This window comes from Microcebus murinus, chromosome 1 (genome assembly GCF_040939455.1).
Source record: "Microcebus murinus isolate Inina chromosome 1, M.murinus_Inina_mat1.0, whole genome shotgun sequence".
In the NCBI taxonomy this organism is placed as follows: Eukaryota; Metazoa; Chordata; class Mammalia; order Primates; family Cheirogaleidae; genus Microcebus; species Microcebus murinus.
The window spans coordinates 32,401,601-32,429,432 of record NC_134104.1 but is presented as its reverse complement, the minus strand read 5'-3'; positions in this window follow the sequence as shown (position 1 = coordinate 32,429,432).

Below are 27,832 nucleotides of genomic sequence, written 5' to 3'. Positions count from 1 at the left end.
ATACCATTTCTGTATTCAATGTTTGCAGCTGTCTAAGTGTAGATTCTACCTTCAGGTTGAATCAGTTGAGGTTTTTTGTTGTTGTTGTTGTTTAAAACCACAATAAAATACCATTTTTTATTCATCATCTGGCAATATTTCACAATTTTCTATTTATTTATTTTTTATTTCAGCATATTATGGTGGTACAAATGTTAAAGTTACGTATATTGCCCATGCCCTCCCTTCCCCCTTGAGTCAGAGCTTCAAGTGTGACCATTACCCAAATGTTGCACATCTCACTCATTATGTTTTTATATACCCATCCCCTCCTCCCCGCTCCCATCTGCCTGACACCCGATAAATGTTATTCCTCTATGTTCACTTAGATGTTGATCCATTGCCAATTTGCTGGTGAGTACATGTGGTGCTTATTTTTCCATTCTTGAGATACTTCACTTAGTAGAATGGGTTCCAGCTCTATCCAGGAAAATACAAGAGGTGCTATATCAATTGTTTCTTAAAGCTGAATAGTACTCCATGGTATACATATACCACATTTTATTAATCCACTCATGGATTGCAGGTGTCCCTTTTGTAGAGTGTCATTTGATCTTTTGGGTAGATACTCAGTAGTGGAATTGCTGGATCAAATGGTAGATCCACTTGTATCGCTTTAAGCTATCTCCATATTGCTTTCCACAGAGGCTGAACCAGTTTGCAGTCTCACCAGCAGTGTAGGAGTGTTCCTATCTCTCCACATCCATGCCAACATTTATTGTTTGGGGACTTTTTGATAAAGGCCATTCTTACTGGAGATAAGTGATATCTCATTGCAGTTTTGACTCGCATGTCCCTGATGATTAGAGATGTTGAGCATATTTTCATATGTTTCTTGGTCTTTATTCTGTCTTCTTTTGAAAAATTTCTGTTCATGTCCTTTGCCCACTTTTGAGGTTTTTATCTCAAAAACTTGATCCAAAGTGATCCAGCTGTGTATACTGGTTTTATTGTATTTTGTCTACACTTTAATTTTTAAAAGTGCTTCAATCATGTGGAATTTTGTAGAATCCCTTTGCAAATTGGAAGAAATATTGAGGATGTAGGAATCTGTTATTATACCTCTTATTTTCCCCATTAAATTGCTAACTGAAAAAAAATAGAGCAGAGTGGATTTTTAGGGCAGTTAAAATATTCTATATGATACTCTAATGGTGGCTACATCTTGTTACTATACATTTATCTAAACCCATAGAATAAACAAGAGTGAACCATAATGTAAACCATGGACTTTGATTGACAATGACGTGTCAATGTAGGTTCATCAATTGTAACAAATTTATCACTCTGGTGGGGGATGTTGACAATGGGGAGGCTATCGATATGTTGGAGCAAAGGTATACGAGAACTCTCTGTACTCTCTGTACATAAACAGCTGTAAAAAATAGTCTTAAATAATGCTGGCTAGAATATTTTAAATTATTCCTCACATGAATTATACATAGTTGATATCATTTGCTTGTGTGTAGAATTATAAATAGTACTCTCACCAACACACACACACACACACACACACACACACACACACACACACACACACACACAGATAGTATATTTTAAAAGACCAGGTTAGTAACAGTAAAGTTTTTCATTTTGGAATGCTTTTGGATTTGGAGTGGTTTATGTTCTGATTTTCCTCAGTTATCAAAGTACCTTTAGGCCTTGGGAAGATAAATTAAATATATAATTATTCTTTTAATTAAAAAAAGATATAATAAATAAGTGTGGGTACCCGATAAAGCAAATATTGGCATTTATTGTCTAAGTTGGATTAAGAGACAACTAAAGTTTGACATAATCTTGTATGTTCAAGTTTCTTATCAGATATTCTTTTACTCAAGAAATATTTTTCATTAAAAAAATAAGGGCTATAGATTGTTTAACACAAGAACCAAAAAAAGTTCCTTACATCTTGCCTAAAGCATCTAACCTCAAAACTAATTAGGTTTTATCTATAGAGGGGAAAAAAATGATTCATTAATATTTAACCCCAGAATCACTGGCATGAATGTAAAAAGAAAATTTAACTAATATCAAATATTAAATAGTAGTAGAATTTATATCTTTGCAATTTGAAAGGTCAGATGAAAGACCTCTAAGTATTGTTTTGCATTATAAATATTCTTATGTAAAAAATGACTGTAGACTATGTTTCATGCTTGTTTTTAAAGGGTCATTTTTTTTTCTTTTTTTTTTTATTTCGGCATATTATGGGGGTACAGATTTTAAGGTTTCAATAAATGCTCATTTCCCCCCCTCCCCCCAAAAGTCTGAGTCTCCATCATGACCATCCCCCAGATGGTGCACATCTCACTCATTATGTATGTATATACCCGCCCCCCTCCCCCCTCCCACCTGCCCAATACCCTATTACTGTAGTACCTATGTGTCCACTTAGGTGCTATAAAGGGTCATTTTTTTTTTTTTTTTGAGACAGAGTCTCACTTTGTTGCCCAGGCTAGAGTGAGTGCCGTGGCATCAGCCTAGCTCACAGCAACCTCAAACTCCTGGGCTCGAGTGATCCTTCTGCCTCAGCCTCCCGGGTAGCTGGGACTACAGGCATGCGCCACCATGCCCGGCTAATTTTTTATATATATATCAGTTGGCCAATTAATTTCTTTCTATTTATAGTAGAGACGGGGTCTCGCTCTTGCTCAGGCTGGTTTTGAACTCCGGACCTTGAGCAATCCGCCCGCCTCGGCCTCCCAAGAGCTAGGATTACAGGCGTGAGCCACAGCGCCCGGCCTAAAGGGTCATTTTTAAGCAACTTATTTTTCTTTCTCACCCCAAAATATCAGAGCTCATATATTTGCTAAATAATTGTCTATTTCCTGGAATTTCTTGATGTCAGTGGTACTCCCTAAAATCTTTGGCATACTTTTATATGGATAGCTACTGCCTTTTTAATCAATTGTTCTGATCAAAGGGAAAAGAAATATCAAGCCAGACTGTGAGTATGTCTGTCCATAGAAGCATTCATTTATCATTAAAAGTTTATGATTCCCGTTCTATATCCCTTCTAGCAAAACTTTGTTTAAAGGACTTTTTAAAAATGTATTTTTTTTTTAAGAGGCAAGGTCTCACTATGTTGCCCAGGCTGAACTCAAACTCCTGGGCTCAATCAATCCTTCCACCTCAGCCTTCTAAGTAGCTGGGACTATAGACACAAGCCACCATACCCTGCTCTTACGGGGCTTTGTTAATAATTCTTTGCAAACACATTCCATATTTCAAACTTAATGAGAAACTTGGATTATGGTTATCAATTGATAGTGTGGCACTCAGTATTCTTTATAACATCTTAATAATTCTAAATATCATTTAAATCCTAACTAATAAAACATGTAAAATACACATTTTTAATAAGTTTTTTAATTCTCTCCTATGGTGACAAAACAAATTCCTAACAGGCAGTGTTAAGTATGGCTGTATTAAGTAAGATCCCTTTCTTTGTAAATATACATGTTCAGAAAATCCTTGTTTTGAAGTTATTTAGTTTATTTCAAAAATTATTTCTTAAATGAGAAATATCTGCTAATACTGTGAATTCCAATGCTATATAATTATTATTAATCAAAATTTACACATAGAAGCTCTTTGGAGTCTAAAATATTGACTTCCTGATCCCACAAAAGGAGACCTGCATTATAGTACTGCGATTTTTAGGCAAATTTGGAAAAAGAAGCCAAGAAATCAATGCTTAACCACTTCGGTACCAGCGTTGACTATAGTCGATAGGCACAGATAAACTTTAGTCGACAGCTGTGATAAGACTTTTCTAATTTTTCATTTATCAAAATAAAATTGTGAACATTTAAAAATAACGTAATGAAAACACATATGTATATGTTACCTATTCTGATTTACATTACAAGTAAAGCTGCCTGTAAAGTAAAACAAGCTTTCAGTGCTTTAAAGCTTTCCTCATCACACAAGAGCAAAACGGATTCGTCATCAATGCACAGCACAAGCTATCATGCAGACTATGAGTGCCGGCTGTGGGCAAGGTTTCGCAGCTGGTGAGCGTGGTTCCGAAGTGGTTAACTATCAATTATTAACATGAATATTATTTCCATTAGACCGCAAACTTTAGAAAGCTTCAGACTATGCTGGTTTTACTCTTCTCACTCATTTCCCTGGGCCTTCCTTTCCTGCTTTTTATTAGTATATATTTCCAAATCAACAGTGGCAAAAGTAAAATATAATGTAGAAGATATAGTTTACTAAAATAAAATTATAAAACTCATTCTAAAGTCATATAAGGATAGATATTAAACTATCAAAATTTTGAAAATGTGTGATGTTCCTTTAATTTAAATGCTTAGTTTACTGTGAATTTATTTATTTATTTATTTATTTTTTGAGACAGACCCTTACACTGTCACCTGAGCTAGAGTGCCACGATTTCAGACTAGCTCACAGCAACCTCAAACTCCTGGGCTCAAGTGATTCTCCTGCCTCACCCTCCCATGTAGCTGGGACTTTGCATCTGCCACCACGATCAACTAATTCTTTTTTTCCTATTTTTAGTTGCTCTGCTATTTTTTTTTCTATTTTTATTATTATTATTATTGTAGGAGAGATGGTCTGGCTCTTGCTCAGGATGGTCTTCAACTCCTGACCTCAAGCAATCCTCTAGTCTCAGCCTCCCAGAGTGCCAGGATTATAGGTGTGAGCCACCATGGGTTGGACCAATTTTTAGGATTAACATTGGTCTTTTATTTGTTGGACTTTTGAATAGGCTTTACATCCAAACTGACTAGTTTCCAATTGTTTCACTTTTAAGAAGATGTATTATTTAAATTCATCTATGTTGTGCCAAAATTTCCCAGGAAAAAAATGGAAACAAATATATTTTTACTTAAAAAATTGAAGGTGTGTACAAAGTCCAACTTGATGCAGTCCAACAGAATAATCTATAATGGTGGAAATGCCTTATAGCTGCACTATCCAATACTGTAGCCTATAGCAACATGTAGCTATTGATTATTTGAAATGCTGGTGCAATTGAGGAACTAAATTTTTAATTTAATTAAGTTTTAATTTTTAAAAATTTTAATAGTTTTGGTAGCAACTACCATTTATGTCTACACATAAAACATTACATCGTGGGAGGTGGAGGGAAAATAAAATAAAATACAACATTATGTCAATGTTTTGCCCTTCCTGTTATTCTTCATATTTTCCTAAAATTATGCAGATAGTTTTATAATTAGCATACAAAACATTATCGAGGAAGATACAACAACTGTCACCATTGTAATTTGAAAAAGTGATCAGAGTTTGAACTACATGCCATGAAAACTTTTTCAATATTTTTTCTTCAATATTTGATGGAGTAACAAAGTTCTATTTTCAAATAAGTGACTCAAATGATGATGAGCTTAGAAGGACACATATAATTATGTTACCCAAAATAATTTTTTCCATAATTGTTTCTTTTATATGATCACTACTTTCAACTTTTAATGACATTCCTTTTATAAGTGAATGACTTTTCATAAAGACATCCATTACACTTTCTAGGACCAATTGACTTCTTCCTGAATGCCTGCTTTTAAAAATACATTTTTCAAGTATTTTTTTCAAGGCTTTTAATGATGAAGTCTTCACTTGATTAAAATACATGTTTCATTTGTTGGTATTTTGAGAATGACAGGCATGGTTTTATATAGCCAAAATAATTTATAAAACCTGTCACAAATTTGACGCATTTATTATTGTGTATATAAGGAAATTCCAATCATAGGATTGTCCCAAAGTGCTCTCTAAACTGTGGGTGGTGTAATTGGCATGATGTTATTTTGAATATATTCCCCAAATTAGTGATTGATTATATATCTTAGATTTAATAAAAATAATTTACATTTTTATTGTCAAAAATGTTAACTATATTTCCTTTTGTGTTTTTTTTGTAGTTATGTTATTAATATAATATATCATTGCTATCCTGTTTTATTCCATTGATAAACTCTAAGCTTTCTATTTCTGGAAGATAGAAACACAAGGTAAAGAAAATAAACTTATTGAGTCAAAGTTGGAAAAATATAAAGAATCATTATTTTTTGTCATATTAAAAATACTTTTCAGATGAGGAATTATTCTTTTTAGTCACATTAACTTTACTTACGTGATTCTATATGGCAAAAAGAAATTAGTAAAATTGAGTCTAACATTGGAAGAATTTAAATTTACTACTTTAAATAATATACATTAAGGGAAAACACACAAGTAGATAAACTATTTTATATCTGTGTTATTTAGGACACAGAATAGTTAAGAAATATTGAGAGATGTTGGAAATAAACTTTCATATAATGTATATAAAAAGCATTAGAGTGACTTTTGTTCTTTTGGGTAGATGCCCAGTAATGGGATTGCTGGATCAAATGTATACAATTATAGATCTACTTGTATTGCTTTAAGGTATCTTCATATTGCTTTCCACAGAGGTTGCACTAGTTTGCAGTCCCACCAGCAATGTAGGAGTCTTCCTGTCTCTCCACATCCCTGCCAGCATTTATTGTTTTAGGACTGTTAGTAAAGGCCATTCTCACTGGAGATAAGTGATATCTCATTGTGGTTTTTATTTGCATTTCTCTGATGATTAGAGAAATTGAGCATTTTTTCATGTTTGTAGGCCATTATCCTGTCTTCTTTTGGGAAATTTCTGTTCATGTCCTTTGCCCACTTTTTGATAGAATTGTTTGATTTTTCCTTGCTGATTTTCCTGAGTTCTAAATAGATTCTAGTTATTAACCCTTTATCAGATGTGTAGCTTGCAAAATTTTCTCCCATTCTGTAGGTTGTCTGTTTACTCTCTTGACAGTTTCTTTGGCTGTGCAGAAGCTTTTTAATTTGATCAGGTCCCAAACACCTGCACTCGAATGTTTATAACAGCACAATTCACAATTGCAAAGATGTGGAAACAACCGAAGTGCCCATCAATACATGAGTGGATTAATAAAATGTGGTATATGTATACCATGGAGTACTATTCAGCTGTACGAAACAACGATGATATAACACCTCTTATATATTCCTGGATAGAGCTGGAACCCGTTCTATTAAGTGAAGTATCCCAAGAATGGAAAAATAAGCACCACATGTACTCACCAGCAAATTGGTATTAACTGATTAACACATAAGTGAACATATAGGAATAACATCTATCAGGTGTCGAGCAGGTGGAGGGGGAAGGAATGGGTATATATATATATATATATATATATAATGAGTGTGATGCGCACCAACTGGGGGATGGACACATTTTAAGCTTTGACTCGAAGGGGTGGCAAGGGAAATATATGTAACCTCAACATTTATACCCCCATAATATGCTGGAAAAAATTAAAAAATAAAATAAAATAAATAAAATACAAAGCATTATAAAAGGCTGGGTGCATTGGCTCACGCCTGTAATCCTGGCACTCTGGGAGGCTGAGACAAGAAGATCTCTCAAAGTTAGGAGTTTGAGGCCAGCCTGAGCAAGAGCGAGACCCCATCTCTACTAAAAAATAGAAAGAAACTAGCTGGACAACTAAAAATATATAGAAAAAATTAGCCGGGCATGGTGGCACATGCCTGTAGTCCCAGCTACTCAGGAGGCTGAGGCAGAAGGATTGCTTGAGCCTAAGAGTTTGAGGTTGCTGTGAACTAGGCTGATGCCACAGAACTCTAGCCTGGGCAACAGAGTGAGACTGCCCCTCCGTCCTCCCCAAAAAAGCATTAGAAAAACTGGATCCTATACTGTTATTCCATGCTGCAAGTTTATTTCCAGGTAGGCTAGTAGAGTTCTTTTAGCATTCAAAGCTAAATTTTTGTATTTAATTCTATAACAAGAAGTTTGCTCACTGCTATACTTTTATATTTAGGTATATTAGCATTAATAAAGAGAACAAGTAGTCATTGATCCAGAAAAGTAAACCATATTAAGTTGAAAACACACTGATATTTTAAAATGATTATCTGTAGTCGCAGGTTTATATTAACTTTTTCTAATTAAAAGCATACAATATGCAATTATAGGCAAAGGTCAGTCTTATTTTTAATTATTTTTCCCATGTACTGAGACATTTATTTCTCTGCAGATTAGAATTTGCAAAATTAAGATACTTATTTAAAGGTCATGGATTAAACACAGGTGAAAGGCATTATACATTAACTTACATTTCTAATATTAGGATATACATATATATGTATGTGTATAAAAGATGAGACACAAGAATAAATATACTAAGATCACTGTAAAAAGTAGACATTTTGGTGGTTTGTTTTTCTCTTTCACTTCTGCCTTTATTTAAAAAAAGGGCATTAAATAAAAACAAGCAGAGGGGGGAATAGTCAAACCAATATCAAAATTGATATAGGTACATCTTAATTATATATGATTTTAATGTATATTACATATGTGAGTTTTGAGCTGTGTCACCCACCTATGCTGTTTACATGTAGATCCTGGAATTATATACTTGTAAACTTACTTTCAATATCTGAAAGATTTATCACAATTTGAAATATGTGTTCATATGGGCAGAAAGTACAGTATGAAGCCTCAAGTTTCTGTATGAAATTTAATTGATCCTATTCTGAATCCAGGATTTTGGATATAATATATTATGGAGAAGATTGATTTTTATGTGTTAATACCATTAGTAAGTATAATTTCATCTTTTGTTTCAAAAATTAAAACCAACTCACAGATAGCAAAAAGGAAGCAAGGCCTTTTTCAAAGCATGATTATCTATGGGCTGTGCAAAAACAAGTGTATAATGGAGGCAGATACTGAAAGAATGCAAAATCTGAATAATAGAATATAACATTTGCCTCATTAGAAGTACACAGAAGAATAAAAAGGTAAAAAGGGGAAGGTCAACACCTTGAGAGGATAAGATTGAATTTAGGTGACTTTGATAAATTAGAGAAGTTATGAAAAACAAATGGAACTGACATTCAATAGGAACAAGTGTAGCATAATGCAATTAAGACAGAGAAAGGGGTTGCATGAAAGCAATGAGCAGTAACAGATTGAAGTATGTAACATTCATAGCATGCTCAAGTAGGGAGGGAAGTGGAAGCCATTTAATAGAGGAATAAAGAGATGTAGAGAGCCTTCACAACTCATCGGTAGAAAAGCTAATAATATTATATCTGTCTCTGGTCTATCAACCCAGTCATTTCTCCTCAACACCATGTTGTCCTGGCATCTCACAGGAGGAAATGGTCCAAGGACTCATAATTGATTGACAGAACTAACTCTCCACTCCTCAATATTCAATCTGTCAGCAAATCTTTCAGCACAACTAAACACGTATCCTGAATATCTTTATTTCTCTCATTTCCAGTACTTCTGTACTAGTGTAAGACATCATCACCCTACCCTGTTCTGACATCCACTTTTCAGATAGCAGGTCAAGTGATTCCTTCACCCGATACCATATCCTGTTCCTATGTTTATAAAACCTACTGCAGCATAATGGCATTAGAATGAAAAACAAACCTCTGGACATTGCTAACAATTCTTCATATGATTCGGTCCTCACCATTCCCACTCTTACCTCTCTACGTTTGCATCAACTTTCCTTCTTTCTGTTTCTGAAAGAAGCTATATTCACATCTTCCTTATGATAGTACGTTTTCTGTTTCCGAATTAAAAACCCTTTTAAATGGCATGAGGAATAACCAGTATAGCCAAGGAGTCTGATAACATCTTTGAAGTTTTGCATATTTCAATAAAAAAAGTTCAGGTTAGGTATGAAAAATATTTTAACCAAATTTTAAAAAAATATTGAAAATTTAAAATAAATTTTAAAGTAAACACATTCCCTATGTAACTAAGCTAATTTGTAGGTGACTGAGACAAAAGGGCAGTTTCTTTCCCCAATACGAACACATCTGTATTCAAGGGCACATTTTGTTTGAGCTTTGTCACTTTTCACATGAAATTAATTTTTCTTTGCTGACTATTGTCATAATAATTGGATATCCACTCCATGGAAAGCAATTCTTTGATGTTCCAGTCATATCTCTGCATTTCAATAAAAACTTAACAGAGCAGAAAACAGAAGGAAAACATGTACACTGAATAGGAGCTGTATTTTTGCCCCTGACTCTGGGTGAGCACATGTTCTGCAGAGTAGAGTCAGCTTACGGATGTCTACCATTCTCTTCATTTGGTGCCGCAGGTGGCAATTATCAGGAATTTATTTATTTATTTGCCTCATACTACTTCTTTGCTTAAGCTCTCACAGCCTTGGAAACTGTTCAAGAAAGCACAGGTCTGGGGAAGCTGAGCAATACTCATTATATAACCAAAATAGTTCATTAAACATAAACTGAATGTAGGATTGTGGCTGCAGGCAGTTGTCTGGTCATGCTTTGCCACATCCAGGTTATTTTAAAGTTGGTATAAATTAAGTTCCTTTTATGGAAGTATCTCCGGGGCTCAGGCATATTTCAAGAGGGAAGAAATATAATTAATTTTGGATTCTTACATATTCAATATGCCTGTGAGCACTGCTTTGGAACCATTTATAGAAAAAATCTTTCTATCATTAATATCACTATAGTTCTAATAATTGTCAGCAACAGATTCAAACAGATAATATATACGCATTTTGAAAAAAAAGTTGCAGAAAAGAAACTGTTGTTTTTCTTTTTTGTGTTACAAGCAAGAAAATCCTAGTCTATGTCATGCTAGAATATGATTAGACATGAAAATTTGTGTCAAGTTTGGGATGAAACAGTAATGCTGATATAATTTTTCTGCTCAGTTTCCATGATTCATTTAGGTAAACCAATATAAATGGTTTCATTCCAAATATCCAAAACTTTTAAAATACGATTTTGTTTTTATTTATGCTAAGAGATTTTTCCTACATTCTCTATATTTTATTATATTTTTGTGAGCATTATTAAATATTCTAGATATTAGATATTTAAATAGAACTAGATGTTAAAATAGAATATTCTAAATATTCTATTCATTATTAAACATACTTAATTTTGATTTTTCAGTTTTATTAAAGTATAATTGAAAAAATTATATATATTTATGGCATACCACACACCACACGATGTTTTGAGATATATATATAGATAGATATACACATACATACATAGACACACACATATACACAGTGAAAGGATTAAATCAAGCTAATCAACATACATCTATCACCTCACATACTTAACTTTTTTTTTGTGGTGGGAACATCAAGATCAACTCTCTTAGCAATTTTCAAGTATACAATATGACAACTCACAGCAAGTGACTAAAGCAAAGATCTCAATCAATGGAGATTTATTAAACCACAGTTTAATAGATGTGCCAAGGGAAAAAAAGCATCTGTGACTGTTCTTCTGAAGAGGAATTTTGGAACTCCGTATTTCAAGAGAGACAGCACACAGAAAGAAAAAGGAGGAATGGGATGGGTAATGAGGCAAAAGTTTACATTCCCATGGGGCCCAGGAAATCTATATTTTACAAAAGGTAAGGTGAATATTTGAAGAGTAAAAAGGAATAAAGGAAGAATAAGTTATGCAGATGTCTCTAGGTAGGTGGAAGAATGATCTTGTCCTTTCTCTGTTCTGCACCTGGAAATATAATCTTGTAATTAACGTTATTGGTGTGGAATCAAACAGCCTAGTTTTAGGAACTAGACTTAGCCTGTAGATCCACAGTTACAATTTGCACATCCTTATTTATGGGAGGCCAGCAAAGAATTTCATTTTGAATGATCTGTGGGGGCAGCCTTGCATAGATGCTTGAGGCCTTTTTTCTTTCCATGGAAAAGGCTGATGCATAATTTTAGTAACAGCTATTCATTTGGAAAGGGGTGTTGCATGACTCTGCCTTCAGGTTTGACCTTATCTTTGGCGTAAGAAATTGGAAGGTGGTCCTGAGATTTTTTATTTTCCTTTACAAATATGTTTTATTAAGTGAAAACATACAAAACTTCTACACTCATTTGAACCTATTAGAACCAACTTTCTTTTTATTATGCTTTTATTTTCTCATGTGCAATATCTCTTACTGATAGCAACAAAAGCCTTGGCAAAGTTATCTATTGTTTCATTTCATTTGTACAATAACCTATTAAATATACTTTACAAAGTAGTCTTTTTTTATAATGAAATAGTTTAAAGATTTTTGTGGGTTAATCTATCTTCATTTATATTATGTTACTGGAGAAGAATTTATCTTAATACATACATACTGGTGGTCTAAGTAAAACTTATTTCATGATCTCTACCTTGCCCTGCAAAATAAGGAGTTATTTAATAATTATGGACTAAACACTTGCCCTTTAACATATAAATTTACCTTCTCTCGGAAGAATTAATTTGCCAAGAATGCCATTTTTCAATGTTATAAGCTGAAAATAAAACAGTAGTTATTTATCAAGAGCCAAAAAATGTCTTGAGCAGTTTCTAATTATAGTTACATAGGTTAATCTTAAAACCACGAACAAAGAAAAGGTTTGCTTCCCTGAGAGGCTGAAGTATGATTCATTGGCAATGAACATTTTTGTAATTGATAGTCTTTTTTTTCTGTTTGGTCAAGAAGAAGCTAAAATCCAAAGTGTGGATCAATTCTAGCAGCTGTGTTGGCCTTAAGGTCTTGTGCATTTGTGTACCATGACTCCTTCCCTTCTTGTGGCACTTTCTTATCCTGATGCCCATTTTGATTTTAACTTTATAGTTGACTTTATACATTTCTTGATACTGAGTTTTTCCATATGTTGTGAAATTAAGCCAGGTACGAGAATCAACTAAATAGGTAAGCAGATATTGAAAAACAAAAATAAAGATAAAATATGTCTTAGAAACCATTTTTACTGGCAAATTATATTTTATCTAGTATACTAATTAAACAGCACTTCAAGGATATATGGAATTGAAATATTTTAGAATAAGTAAGGAGCATTTCATTCATCCTCAGTCCAGTCTTTGGTGGCACATTGCTAGTGAGAAGTTTGGCAGGAAAAGGACACAGTGACTTGCCTGACAATGTGCTATAGATAAAGTCTAAAGTCAACATTTTAGATTTTCTGGGAAATTACTACTTAACCAAACAAACAAATTTAAAAAATCATCTACAACCAGTGCACTGGTTTTGCTGTGGACATTCTTATCTATTGAGACATGTTCAAATCATATGTCCATATGTTGCTATCTAATAGGGACTATATAAGAGAATAAATAAGATAAATTATATTCTTCCAGATTTTATTTATCTCAATGCTAGGTAATTCTATCTTCATAGATTCTGAACTAACTTAACTATTCATCCTTTACAATCGAGTAAGGAAGAGCTTTCTAAATTCTAATTTAAGTCATGTTAGTTTTTGGCTTAAAATTACTTATAGTAGCTCTTCATACATAACTTAAAATCCAAACTTCTTTACATGGTACAAAGTCCTTCATTAGCTGGTATTTGCCAGTTGTCTGGGTTAATTTCCTGGAACTCCCTTCAACAAACCTTATACTTCAACAATAATAAATTACTTGCCATTCCCAATACACAATACATTTTGTCTTACTTTATTTAAAAAGTCATTTTATCTTCTAGAAATGTCCTTCTTTGCTGTACAGTCTGATACATTCATGCTTAGATCTTAGGAACAGTCCTCCCTGAATTTTAGGAAAAGTGTTAGTAGTTTGTGCGTTTCCTTTATAATTCTATGTGCATGCTGGGGAGTGGCTGATGACCCAAACATGTGTCACTCTACATCTGTACTAGTACAAGGGAGGTTTGGTCTCTTTGCCTTCCACATCTTCTTTGTTCAAGGTTACAGTAGGAATTAGTGTATTGTACAAAGTTTCTAGTTGCCTTGAATATCGACATATTTAAGATAAATATTCCCTGAAAATGGAAGATAGCCTTGATTAGAAAAAAGTGTGGGGGACAAAAGGAAAACTGATAATGAGCAGATGGGTTAGAATATAACCTCCATGTACAGAACATTGTATGGCAAATTAAGGTACATAGAAAACTGTGACTATTGCTTTATCTCCAAAGGGAATAAAAAACGAACAAGAAAGGTCCTGTACAAAATCAGTGAAGCCAGAATTAGAGGGGAGAGAGATGGAGATAGGCATTTTGATTTTTGTTTTTTGTGGCATGAGCCTACTGATCTTGAGCATGGGTTCAGCATGACGACTTGGAAAAGATAATAACAAATGCTATAGACTCTAACAAGCTTGGATTTAAAAGTGACAGTACTTATTACTTTATTAAAATCAGTAGTTTGTCTCTCTATTTATATAATGCCTTGAGGAAGGGTGTCTGGACTATTTATTTTCAGATATTTAGAACATAGTGTGATATCAAAATGTTAATGTGAATGTTTTAATGACTGAGAGAATGAGTAAATAAATACATTGCACTAGTATTTGTTTCTGCTAGTGAAGGGGAAAAAGTAGTGTTTAGTAGGAGTCGAAGCACTAGTGCATATTTGATTGCCCAGTTGCACTGCATAAGAGATATGGTTCCCATTCTTAAAAGTAGAGTTTAACATAGGAAAGAATAATCACTAAGATAACATAAGGAATAGATATTTTGTATTATCAAGAAATTGTTACACTTTCATCAATTCAAGTGGCATTTAGGACTTCTGCAAAACTTGAAACATGGCTACTATTGAAAATCTATCATGTTACTTGGAAGGGAAAATTCAAGTTATTATTAGATGCTGTATTAATCATTTCATTTTATCATGCTGAGCAGGGTACACCAACAAAATGCCTTTCCTTTTTGTAGGCAACCTACTTCTGCAAAAAGCACACAAAGAGTAAAACTGTTTTAAGTTATTGGTTTGCATTAATTTCCCTGTTAAATCTAGGTGAATTTTCTATGCTTTCCTAAATAGATTATCACTTTTTAATGATTTCTGCTGTGCTTGTAAATTCAGACCTCTTACTAAAGTATTGATTTGGATGAGGAAGGCTAGGATTCTAAATATGATACACACTTAAACCTGTTTGTGTGGTCATTCTTTGTAACCACAGTATTAACTTTTGGTAAAAAATGGCATCTTTTTGTTTGTGCTTTTTTTTTTTTTTACCTAGATATATGAGTCCAAATAATCCTCTTACTATTTAATATATTGTAAAACTTTACAGGTAGTATACCTTAATAACATGTTTTGACTGTATCTATATGCTAAGTTGGAAAATGCTAAGACTACACAGCTGACCAAAGAGAACAACTTCTGTAGTACAGGGGCCTGGAGAGAGGGCAGCTGTCAGTCTCATGCCCACTCACATACCAGTAAATAATGCTTATTTCATAAAGATTGTGTTATTGAAATAAAAATTAGCACTTAAAATAGTGTTATGCACAGGTTCCCTATATCTTTATTTGAAGTTTATGAAGAATAAAGTAAAATTTATCTTTATTATTGATTATAACTCTTTTGGGGGTTTGAAATATTTTGTTTTGTTTTGTTTCATTCATCATTTACTAAGCAAAGTTAGCAATCAGAATTGAGTTGCTTAACCACAGTAGCAAGGCTCAGGGAAATTTTATTTATTCTTTATTTATTATATTTCATTTATTTCAACAAATTTAGGGGGTACAAGTGTTCTTTGTCATGTGGATGAATTGTATAGTGGTGAAGTCATGATTTATGGTGTACCTGTCACCCAAATAGTGTACATTGTATCTGATACATAATTTTTGATCCCTCACTCTCCTCCCAACAGCCCCTTTCTGAGTTTCCAACATCCATTGCAAAAGAAAAATGTTAACCTCCATTTTTCTTTAAAATCACTATTATGAAAGTATCCAACATACAGTGCACTAGAGAAAAATATTTAATAAACATATCTACACTGATAACTTGTATTTAACAACTGTTAACATTTAGACTTAATCTGTTACTTATTTTGCTTATATATTCATAAGTAAAGTTATCATGGCATTTTACCCTTAAAAATTACAGCATGCATTTACAATGAATATATATATTTCCTGTATAACCACAATGTTATTAACTTATCTAAATGTTAAAAATATTTTCCTAAAATCATCGAATATTTAGTCCATATTCAGATGTTACCAATTGTTCCCCCAAATATTTTTATTATAAATAGTTTTTGAAGACCAGCATTACAATAAGGAACATACATTGCATTTAGCTATATCTATTAAGTTTATTTTAATCTAGAATCGTTTTTAACATAAGGTTTTACAAAGTAGTTAGTGAACTTTTGTCAGTGGGAATACTTCAGGGTGGCAGTTTCACCCTTTGTCCTGTTAGGATGGTTGAAGGCTGTGGCCACTGTGAAATACATCACTCAGACTTCCTTGATACAGAGGACCTGCTGTGGAAAGTGTAGTTGGCTGATAATCTCCAGCTTTGAACATTTAGGATTTACTGCAGCTTTCACTTAAAGGCCTGACTGTCCTCAAGCTGCTCCCAGCCAATTTCTTACTTATTCATTTCTGTCTTGGTGACTGCTTGGTGAGTTTTTTTTTTATCATGAAATGATAAAAAAAAAGATGTAAGGAATGCAGAAAACTCTTTTCACATTCATTCTGGTTTCCCTTTTTTCTCAGATGTTCAGCAGAACAAGAACAATCTGAAAAAAATGTGTATATATATTATATACATAATATATATATAATGTTTCCATTTTTAATGCCATAGCAAACTAGAGTGATGGATACTGGTTTTTTTTTTGTTTTTTTTTAATTATTCTCAAATGTGAGTTAAGGTCTCCCCCCAGCCAAAGGGTTTCATGTACATCTCCACTCCTACTATTACAAACTGCTGATAAACAGTAATACTTCGGGCTAAAATACTGAATAATATTCCTTGCCACTGCTAGGGGAGAGAAATTGTAATTGTGAAATTAAATCTCTTTATATTTTTACTGTGGGTCATAATAATACGTTGATAAGAATGAAATTATATAAAATTATTAGTTAGGCTTCTATTTCTGTTATAAAAATACAAAATGTGACAAATTCAAATGTGCTTTTATTTAGTCATTGGGTTCATTTATTTATTCATTCGCTCACTCATTTATTCAATGAAATTTTCTTGAATTCCTAGACTGGAAAAGATTCGAAGTTGAGTAATAGCTGTCTCAATTCTCAAGTTGTTATAGGAAAGAAAGAAGCATAAGAAAATGCCATAAGAGGGAACTGCTTTAAAGTGCTAAGCAGAGGAATGAAGAATAAGCTTTGGAAGCTCAAGGAAGGATATGTTAATTATAACTAGATCAAGGGAAGCATCCAGGTTTGCTGCTTAACTGTGCCGCTGTTTTGATGCATCTCCAACACCAAAGGCTCCAGTAAATCAGTGCAGCCTGGATTCTATGGAAACTAAACCAACCAAACAAAAATCTAGGATGGAATTAATGTGGATAAAATCGTTGAATTCTGTAGTGAATGCACATAGCAACCTGCACAAAAGAGGGTATTATGTTTTTCACAATAATTCCATGTTACACATTGGCTGAAGTTACCAAAATCAAATCAGTAATTAGACAACAGAAGGTTCTGTTTTGAAAGGAGTTGAATCTTTTTTGTTTGTTTGTTTGTTTATTTCAGCATATTATGGGGATACAAATGTTATGGTTATGTATATTGCCCATGCCCCCCTCCCTCCTTGAGTCAGAGCTTCAAGCATGACCATGTCCCAAACGTTGCACATCTCACTCATTATGTTTGTATGTACCCATCCCTTCCTCCCATCTCCCACATTGGAAGAGTTGAATCTTTATGGAAGAACTGGTATATGGTGGATCATCTGTTGCATGCCCAAAACTCAATTCACTGTCACTAATGTCACATTAAGGTCTGGAATGAGTGGCCAGAACACAAAATATGGCTATTTCCTAGAGTTAACTGTTCTCAGAAACTTAAGCACTTTGCCTGGGAAACAGAGAGTAACCTTTATAGATTTGGCTTTGCATTTAGAAGGCCATTAATCAAGGGGAGAGCTCTTACTCCAGGCAATTAGTTTTGACAATGGAACAGTAAATAGACCCTAATTAATGACTCCTTGTAATTATTCTTTCCTATGGGGACATTAACTGGTATTCAGGCAGTAACTGTGACATCAACATGATGGCCTATCAATGAAAAGACCATTTTGCAGCTTAATTATGTATTTCAGAGACTCATATATCTTATGGCTTTCAGAATCACTTTAGCTTCTAAGTTTTTAAAAGGACTAAGAAGTCTGAAGGAAGAGGTCTCTTCTGACTTCTTCTTTCCTTGTCCATTTTAATCTCTTATGCCACATCCATACAACTTCCTCTCACCCACCTCACTCTTGAAAAGACCCATAGAAACACCATAGGACCATATTGTGCCATACAAAAGCTACTAGCCACATGCGGTGATTTAAATTTGAATTTCTTAAAATTAAATACAATTACAAATTTGGTCCTTAGACTAGCTGCATTTTAAGTGTTCAGCCACAAGTAGGTAGTGGCTAGCTATTGTAGCCACCAACATACATATATCTACATATAAACACCTCCTCTCCATAATCACAGAGATTCTAATGGACAGTACAGAATATAGAAAAAACTCCATGAAGGCTAGGTTTTTGTCTATTTTGTTGATTGACATATTCTTAGAGTCTAGAATATTGCTAGACACAGACGAGGGTCTCTGTTAACTATTTGTTGGTTGATTAAATGACTGCTCACTTTCTCTTATGTTTGAATTTGTTTAGGGATTGCACCTAGAGACACAAACTTCAGGAATGCCACAAGTGCACTTTCAACAGGGATAAAAATGTGTGATGGGTTACTTACTCATTTGAGCTCTCTTCCAGAGAAAATGCGTTAATTAGATTCAGTAAAATAAATGCTTCTGAAAAAAGATGAAATAAATTATTTTTACCAAGTATGATGAACACATGAGAGTAAAAGTTCACAAGATATTGGCTATGATAAAAAATTCATCTGGAATCTTATTCAGTTATATCAAAGAATAATTATCTTATCACCTTTTAGAAACATTCTTTGGAAAACAAACTTCTAAAACAAAGAATAAACTGATAAAAATTAAAGCAATGATTAGAAAATGAGAGAAATAAAATTGACCAGCAAAAGATAGAATGTTTCAGAAAGGAAATTCTAGATTGATGTATTTCTCTCTCTCTCTCTTTCTGTCTCTCTCTCTTACACACACACAAACACACAGCTTTGTGACCCCCAATTTTTTTATTTCTTATACTTTAATGCTAGTTGGAAATTATGATAGTAATACTAACCATACATACAGCAAAATAAGTAGACTAAAGTGGAGGAAGCTGAACATATTTATAAATGGCAGTTTGTTGATATTGATTATCAAAAGACTATGATATTAATGTGATTTAATCAAATGAAATGAAAACTTGAGTGAATTGCAAATAATGAAAGTAAATTATATAAAATGTCAAAATAAGTAATGGAATTCCAGCTATCCAATGACAACCAATAGTTTTTAATTCTTAATAGTATTTGAGAATGTGATTAGAGATTTTTTATAATATCCTTCAAAGCAAATTTATTTAGACATATTGTATTCTCCATTAATCAATTAAGACATCTTCGTACTTTAGAAAGAGTTCAAGTAAAATGCTTTTTCTTAATATGGCCTAAAAACTGCATAATATGAGCAGGTGATAAGTTAATTATAAAACAATGTCTAAACACTACTTAGACAAAACTGAAATGTTGCAGAATTCAAGAATTATTCATAGGTTCCCACAGATATGGATTAAGAAAATTCCTAGCTTTGAGTTAACATCAGAGTTTAAAGTAGCCGAAATTTTAGAAGCCAGAGGTTGATATCTATCAACACTGATGGTCTGGCTTAGAAGAGGGCTGCACTAGAAGTACAAATTTTGGAGTCATCTATATAGGCCACTCCCATTTCTCCATTTAACTCAATTTGTCAGTCACTGAACACCTACTTGGTTCTAGGTGCTGGGCTATATGCTGGAGACCCAACATTGTATAAGATTAATTATATGTTTTTTGTCCTCAAGGAGTTTACAATCTATTGAATAAGATTGATAATTCAACATATTCTTAAAACAATTGTACTACAACTTCTAAGGGAGACTGATATAATCTGACTGGATAATCAGAATGATGTGATAGCAAGAGTTTATTTCTTATGTAAAACAAAAGCACATCATAATTTACTTAATAAAGCCTAGGTACTATTTTTTTTACATTGAACAATCTAACTTGTTATGGGTACCATCTATTAAATATGAGATTGAAATCTAGTAATCATGTCCTAAATGTATATATTCAAATATTTTGAGCAGATAATAAAATTACTTATCTAAAGCCTCAAAATGGTCTTATATCTTTTCATCAACTAAATAGCTGATATTATAATGAAAACAATTATCTTAATTTTCATAGGTCAGGTAACTTTAATATTTAAGACAAGTTAATGCAAGCTGAGAATTCTTGCTTCAAACAAAAAACATTGCAAGTTAAAATTACTGTTACTGCTTACTAATTTAATGTGATATATCTTATGATAAAATTGACATAATTAAGTCTTTAGTTTTTATAGTGTTTGGTCAATGTAGCATAACTGGAAAATTTATTGATATTCTAAGAATGTCCCAGTGGAATTTAGGTGAGCAGAAACTTGGAAAGTTCACATTGCTCCCACAGTATTGCCTCTTTTAAAGCTGCTCCCAATGAATAAACTCAACATTTAACTTTAGGAGCATACTAATGTTCTAACACATTAGGGATGAGCTATCCAGTCTGGGTACATTAAGAGCTGATCTAACTCTTTTCCCAAGGTTGAGACTAACCATTTGGGAAGAGTGATTTCGATGTGTTACATTTGCAGACCAAATTATCTCCTAATTCTGGCCAATGCCAGTGCTGAGAGTCTCTGTAGAAGCCTTCCCCCCTCCAACCCCCTCCAGAGGCAGACTAGCTGAACTAGAAAAGTTTTAGAATCATAAGGGTTGATACTCTCTCTATAAGATAAAACTCTTTGAGAAATATTGTGAATAATTTAAGGAGAAATTCTCCTTTTACCTGAATTATAGCAATAATTACATGCGATACTTCAGGAGACAAATAAAACAAATTCTTCAGTTTTTTCCTGATAGTTATAGCATTTAGGCAAAATTTACCTTTTGTAATTAAATTAGTCAAATAATATATAGACCAAGTTTTGTCTTCTATTGTCTTGGCTAATTCAAAAAATCTGACTGAGACAACTCAGTGTATTAGGAAACAAAAATATCCTGATTTCTTTATCATCTAGGCAGCACTTGATTTAAATGTAAACAATGTTTGTCTTATATCGCATTGATTCCTTTGATTTTCTACTCCATTTTATATATGTTTTCTGAAATTTCTAGTTTCTAATCAAATTCCTAGAATCAAATATTTTAAGAAAAAGTAAGTTAATATTTGTATATGTTTTCTCATTGAGAGCCTTCTTTCTTCAGGTTGTTTTATTAAAAAAGTGCTTGTGAGTACTGTGAAAATTCTGTGAAATACTCTGAACCCTGCTATCTTGACTACCTAAACATATACCATCACACAGCCAAGATCAAGTGGTTTTTAGATCACAGAATGCATTTCAGGCTGATGATTAGAGGTAAAAAATTCAATATTAGATGCTTGAGGGTAGAGGTGGCATCATTTAAATTTCTTTTTCCTCTCTCAACCCTCACTCTCCCCAAAGAATCACAAATGTCCTCCTAGAATCATGCCTCTATCATCTCCTTGATAATTATTTGCCTTTGCAATTAAATATGTATTGATTTTTGAGTTTCCTGTCCATAGAACTGCAACAAATATATTCAGGATGATGAAGTTGTATTTAATTTGTGGCAGTTCCCTCTTACCCAGTATGTTGTGAGCTCCATTATATAAAAAGCTTTTGATAAAATCTGCTTCTCTTCAAATAAGTTAGTTCACCAAATCACTCATTAAATACCTACAAGATACCAGGTATTAAAACATAGAGTATGTCTTTATGACCTCAGCAATGTGCTATTATAGGAACTTAAAAAACATTCACTGAATGAGTAAATTAAATTGAGGTCATGAATATAGCAAATATCTTTATGCTATATACTAAATGTTTATATTAGCTGACATTAGTGCCATTAGTTTTAATTGTTGAATTTTTTCAGTGTAGCAACAACAATAAATTAAATTGGTCAAAATGGCCCCACCTACAAGATCAGATTATCTTCTCTTCCCCATTGTGAACGTACCCAAGTCAGCATCCCCTACCCACTATGGGACCAAGTAGGATACAGTTTCCAGCAAACAATCAAAGTCTGAGTTACTCTTCAAAGTTTCCCAGTATATATGGATGGGTATATATGGCTTTTAGTCCTCCTTGGGGTCAGGAAGACCTCAAACCCAATTCTAAGTAACATTCCCTTTAAAGCTGCTAAAGTCAAAGTAAAGGAAGAGGAAAGAATCAGGTTTGGAGGGAGAGGGCAGCTCTACTCTCACAAGCAAGAATCTTCATTCAGTTTGTTTTGGTGGTGGTTATGCGTGACTACTTATCCATGGCTGAACCAAATGAATACATAATGTTCTGGTTCACCCAAATCTCTATGTTGAATATTGAGGTCCTTATCAATGACAACATTAATTTCAACTTTGAGGACTCAGCAACCACAATCACATTGCATTTTAGTTTCGCCTAGGGCTACAGAACATGCTGTGCTGTATCATAACATTCCTTCCTCCATCAGCCCAGAAAAGACTAAAATAGGAACCAAAGTACCTTTTGGGTAGAGGTTTCAATCCTATCTCTTAGCACTTAGCCTTGCAACTTTCATTAGAAGGTAGGACAGTGAGAGATGCTCTTCAACCTCCTCACCCACAGCTTGGACAAGAGCATTGGCAACCAGCATGGGAGAATCTTCTCACAAAGCTGAATCATCCAGCAGGACTGTATCTTTCCTCATCCATAACAGACATCCTTGTCTGTTAGCATTCTCTCATTATTGCTAGAATTGTCAAGAAATGGGAAAGTTCTGAAATTTTACTCTACTTATGAGTTAGCAAGTTAGCTGGTTCCAGTTTCATTGATGCTGATAAGAGACATTAAACTCTTGGCCAGAGTTAAAGGGTTTTGTATCTCATGGCAGAGCAATCAAAATGTGTTCTGCATATTTCTGTCAGTTTCACATGTCCCTAAATCCATGAAGGTGACACAAATGACTTAGGTAGATATCAGTACATACAATGGTTTATGTTACAGGACAGTGCATCTAAGCTTAGTAGCCCTACGTTTTTGGAAACCCAGGTCTTTTATAATGCGAAGTAAGCATGCCTTCTCTTGGCTCTAAGGGAAACACTCTTAACTTCCAAGATTGTTTGCTATAGAAACATCACTGAAAATATAGGGTGGGGCAAAGGTGGGGCAAAATATAGGGTGGAGCAGAGATAGAACCAAAACCTTTTTTGAAATCTCCTGAAATTTCTATTACATAAATATATTATGTAATTAATAAACAAAATTGAAAGTTCATATGTAATTAATAGTAATAGTTTAAAATAATTACTGAAAATAGTATTTAGATTTTTCCTATATAAATTTTTAAGATGCTCCCTAAACAGATATTCAAGCAGATATTCATATTCAAATATGAAACTGATATTCAAAGAAAAAGATATTTACTTTATTGCTTCTGTTATATCTTGACACATTATGCAAGTACCCACTGTGCTCTAGAGACACTGTGATGAGAATACACTTGCATAATTAAGAAGGTTTAAAGACAAGCTACTTATGGATTTTTTAGCTTAATTTATATACATTTATGCTTTATGGAGTAAACTGTATGTATTTTCATGAATTAATGCAGGTTTAATAATCATGTTAGTGTTTTGGCTGTCTGTAAATGTTTAAAAAAAATTTCTGTCTGATACTGTGATAGAGAGATGATAGAGAGAGACTCATCCTCATTGGCCCTAACTCACAACTGAAGCAATATTTTAGTGTACAGAATGGAACAACTAAAGAAAAACTGATTTTTCAGAACACTTCATTAGTCAAGTTTAGTCCTGCCTGGACTTGTTGCTGGTTATATTATATTTTTCTTACCACTCTTATTTATGATGAAATGAAAATATTGCCTCAGGTACAGAAAAAGAAATTAATATAGAAAGGAAAAACTCTTATTGTTAGAATATGAAATATTTACCATGGCACCTGTAAGTTATGTGGATTCCTATTGCCAATAAGATCTATACATTTACTTTAGCTAATACATGTAAGAATGATGAAAGTTTTATGTATCACAGTATAATTGAATAATTTGTCTTTTTGTCTTCACTGGTATCTTACAGACAAAAGAGGACTCTTCCAAATGCCTTAAGGATTCTTTGACAGATGCTAGGAAAATGTTTTGATTGGATGATCTCATAAATAATCATATCCGTGGCAATGTCACTGCTAATACTGAGCTTAACAGTCAGGTATATTTGTGGTAAATCTAACACAGGCTGTAAGACTGAAAATCAAATATAGGAAATATTATATATATGTGTTAAATTAGTAGCAATATCTTTTTTGTTTATAACATAAAAGTTGATGGCAAATGTGTGTGAAATGAACTACAATTTGCCAAAGTTAATTTAAGAGACAGAAAAAACAAGTTATCATTGAAGTGGCAATTAATTTTCTACATTCTTCCACCATTGTTATAACTAATTTTTTTGAAGATAAAATAGAATGATATGTAGAAAAATGTTTTTATATCAAAAATAACAATTTGTTTTACATATATTGACTAGGTTTTGTATCTACAATTGTAAAATTTATTGTACTTATGAAAAACACTTTTTAAAATTGTATATATTGAGGTCTACAACATAATGTTTTGCTATACATGTATACATAGTGAAATGATTAGTACAGTCAAGTAAACTATCTTATTACCTTTCATAAGTACCTATGTGTATAGTAAGAGCTCCTAAAATCTACTATATTAGAAATTTTTACTATATAATATTAACTGTAGTCCTTAGGCTGTGCATTAGATCTCTAGACTTTTTCATCCTACTAATAACTAAAAGTTTATACCATTTGATGTACTTCTACCAATTTTCTACCCCTCCCTGTCTCAGTTAACCACCATTCCCAATTTTTAATCCATTTTTCTGTCAATAAATGCTTAAGTTGTTTTCATATCTTAGCTATTGTTTTTGCTTGTTTTGAGGTTTTTAAAAGAGATATAAGTTTCTTATTTGATAATGTTTAAAATTTAAATTTTTTTCTTAACTGACAAATACAAATCATATATATTTATCATGTACAACATTATGTTTCAAAATACATATACATTTTAGAATGGCTAAATTGAGTTTATTAACATATGCATCATTTCACATGCTTATTTTTTCATGGTGAGAATACTCTCTTAACATTTTTCAAGAATACAATACATTGCTGTCAACTATAGACATCATGGTGTACGATAGATCTCTTGAACTTATTCTCCTGTCTAACTGAAAGTTTGTTTTATTTGTCCAATATCTCCTCAACTCCCTGCCCCCTCAGCCCCTGGTAACCACTATTCTACTTTCTGCTCCAACATTTTAGATTCCACATTTATATGAGATCATAAAGTATTTGTCTTTCTTTGCCTAGCTTATTTCACTTGACATAATGTCCTTTGGGTTTAACTATGTTGTCACAAATGACAGGATTTTCTTCTTTTTTAAAGGCTGAATAGCATTTCATATATCACAGTTTCTTTAACCATTCAGTACTTGATGGACACTTATATTGATTCCATATCTTAGTTATTGTGAACAAGGCTGCAATGAGCATGGGAATTCAGATATCTTTTCAACATACTGATTTCCCTTGGATGTATACAATATTTCACTTGGATATAAACAGTCCATTTTGTGATGCTACAACATACTTGACACTAGATAATTTATGGAAAATTTTTAAAGAACAGAGATTTATTTCTTACAGTTCTGAAGGCTGGTGGGAGGTCCAAGGCTCAGAGGCTACACCTGGCAAGGGCCTTTTTGCAGTATTATCCCATGGCAGAAGGCAGCATGTGGGTAAGGAAGCACAGATGCAATTGTGTGCACAAGAGAGAGAGAAAGAGAAAGAGGAAAAGGGGGATGAATTCATCCTTTTATCAGGAACCCACTCTCATGATCACCAATCCACTCCCACAATAATGCATTAATTTATTCATGAGGGCATAGCAAGTTAAGTTCTCACCTCTCAATACCATCGCATTGGTGATTAAACTTCCAACCCATGAACTCTGATAGACACATTCAAACCATAAGAACTAGGTATTTATAATAAATAGAAATGTATTGGGTTATACTCATATCTTGCAAAGGCCTTATTGCTATGGTATAACATGGTAGATGGCATCACATGGAAGAAGGGCAAAGAGTGTGCAAGAGGAGTGAACCCACCTCCTGATAACAAACACTATTTCAAAATAATGGTATTAGTCCATGAGTGGAGAGTCATCATTACCTAAATACCCACTAAAGCTTCCACCTCTTAATACTGTTATTACACATTGGCAATTAAATGTCAACATGAGGTTTGGAGGAACAAACATTCAAATGATAGCATTCTGCCCCGCTGATCCAAAATTCATGTTTTTCTCACATACAAATACATTAATTTTATACCAATAGCTTCAAACATCTTAACTCATTCCAGCATTAACTCAAAAGTCAAAAGTTGTATCTAAATCATATATGGGTTAAATCAAAGGTACTATTCATCCCAAGGAAAATTTTCTTCCATCTGTGAGACTATGAAATTAAAATAAATTACACATTTCTAAAATACAGTGTCCGGACAGGAATAGGACAGACATTCCCATTTGAAAAGGGAAAAATAGACAAGTAAAAAGGAGTAACTGGATCCAAGTTTGTCCAGAAACCAACAAATAGAAAAACATCAAATCGCAAGGCTCCAGACCAATCTTCCTGGACTCCATGTCCTGTCTCCTGGACACAGCAAGGCAGGTGTTGGGACCCCAAGGCCTTGGGCATCCCTGAATATACAGCTTTGCTGGGCTTAACCCACACAGAATCTCTCACAAGTTGGAGTCTTACACCTACAGCTTCCCCAGGCTGGGTTGCATGCTGATAGCTCTACAGTTCTGGGTCTTAGGGTGTGTAGGAATGAGGGGGAATCTTCCCCATTCCCCTGAAAGTTCACTGAAAGATCAACTCACAAGTATGGCAGATTAATAAGAGAAAGGTTTGTTTCCCATGCACATGGGGAGAATAACAGAGTATCACTCAATATTGCAATGAAGTTCAGATATTTTTATACCTCTCCTTTTGGAGATGAGGGGGAGATGAGGAGTACAGGTAATTCTGTTTAGGGGCAACAAATGGTGCTAGAAAGGATGAATGGATGGGGGAAACAGATTGTAAATGATTCACCTTGCAAACTGCATTAACCTGAGAGACAGGTATTATATTTGAATGATTTGGGCCAGGTTTGGTTGCATCCTTGATTTTTTTCCTGTAATATATTGAGATAACAGGGGGAGGAAGGAAATTCAATTGCCCTTTGATTATTTATTAGCCAGTCCAGTTTATGCAGATAGAAGGAAAGCCCCTCCAATATTTTTTGATATTGAATGGTCTTTAATTAAATATATTCTTTATACCAAGGAGTCATATTTTGGAGTGAAATTTCCTGAACTCTTTCAGGAGCTCTGAAGTATCTTTACTCCCATTGACCCAATAGACATAGCCCCAGCAGAAACTGTGTGTGGTGGCTTCACCCTTGTAGCAAGTCTCTCTCTGGGCCCCC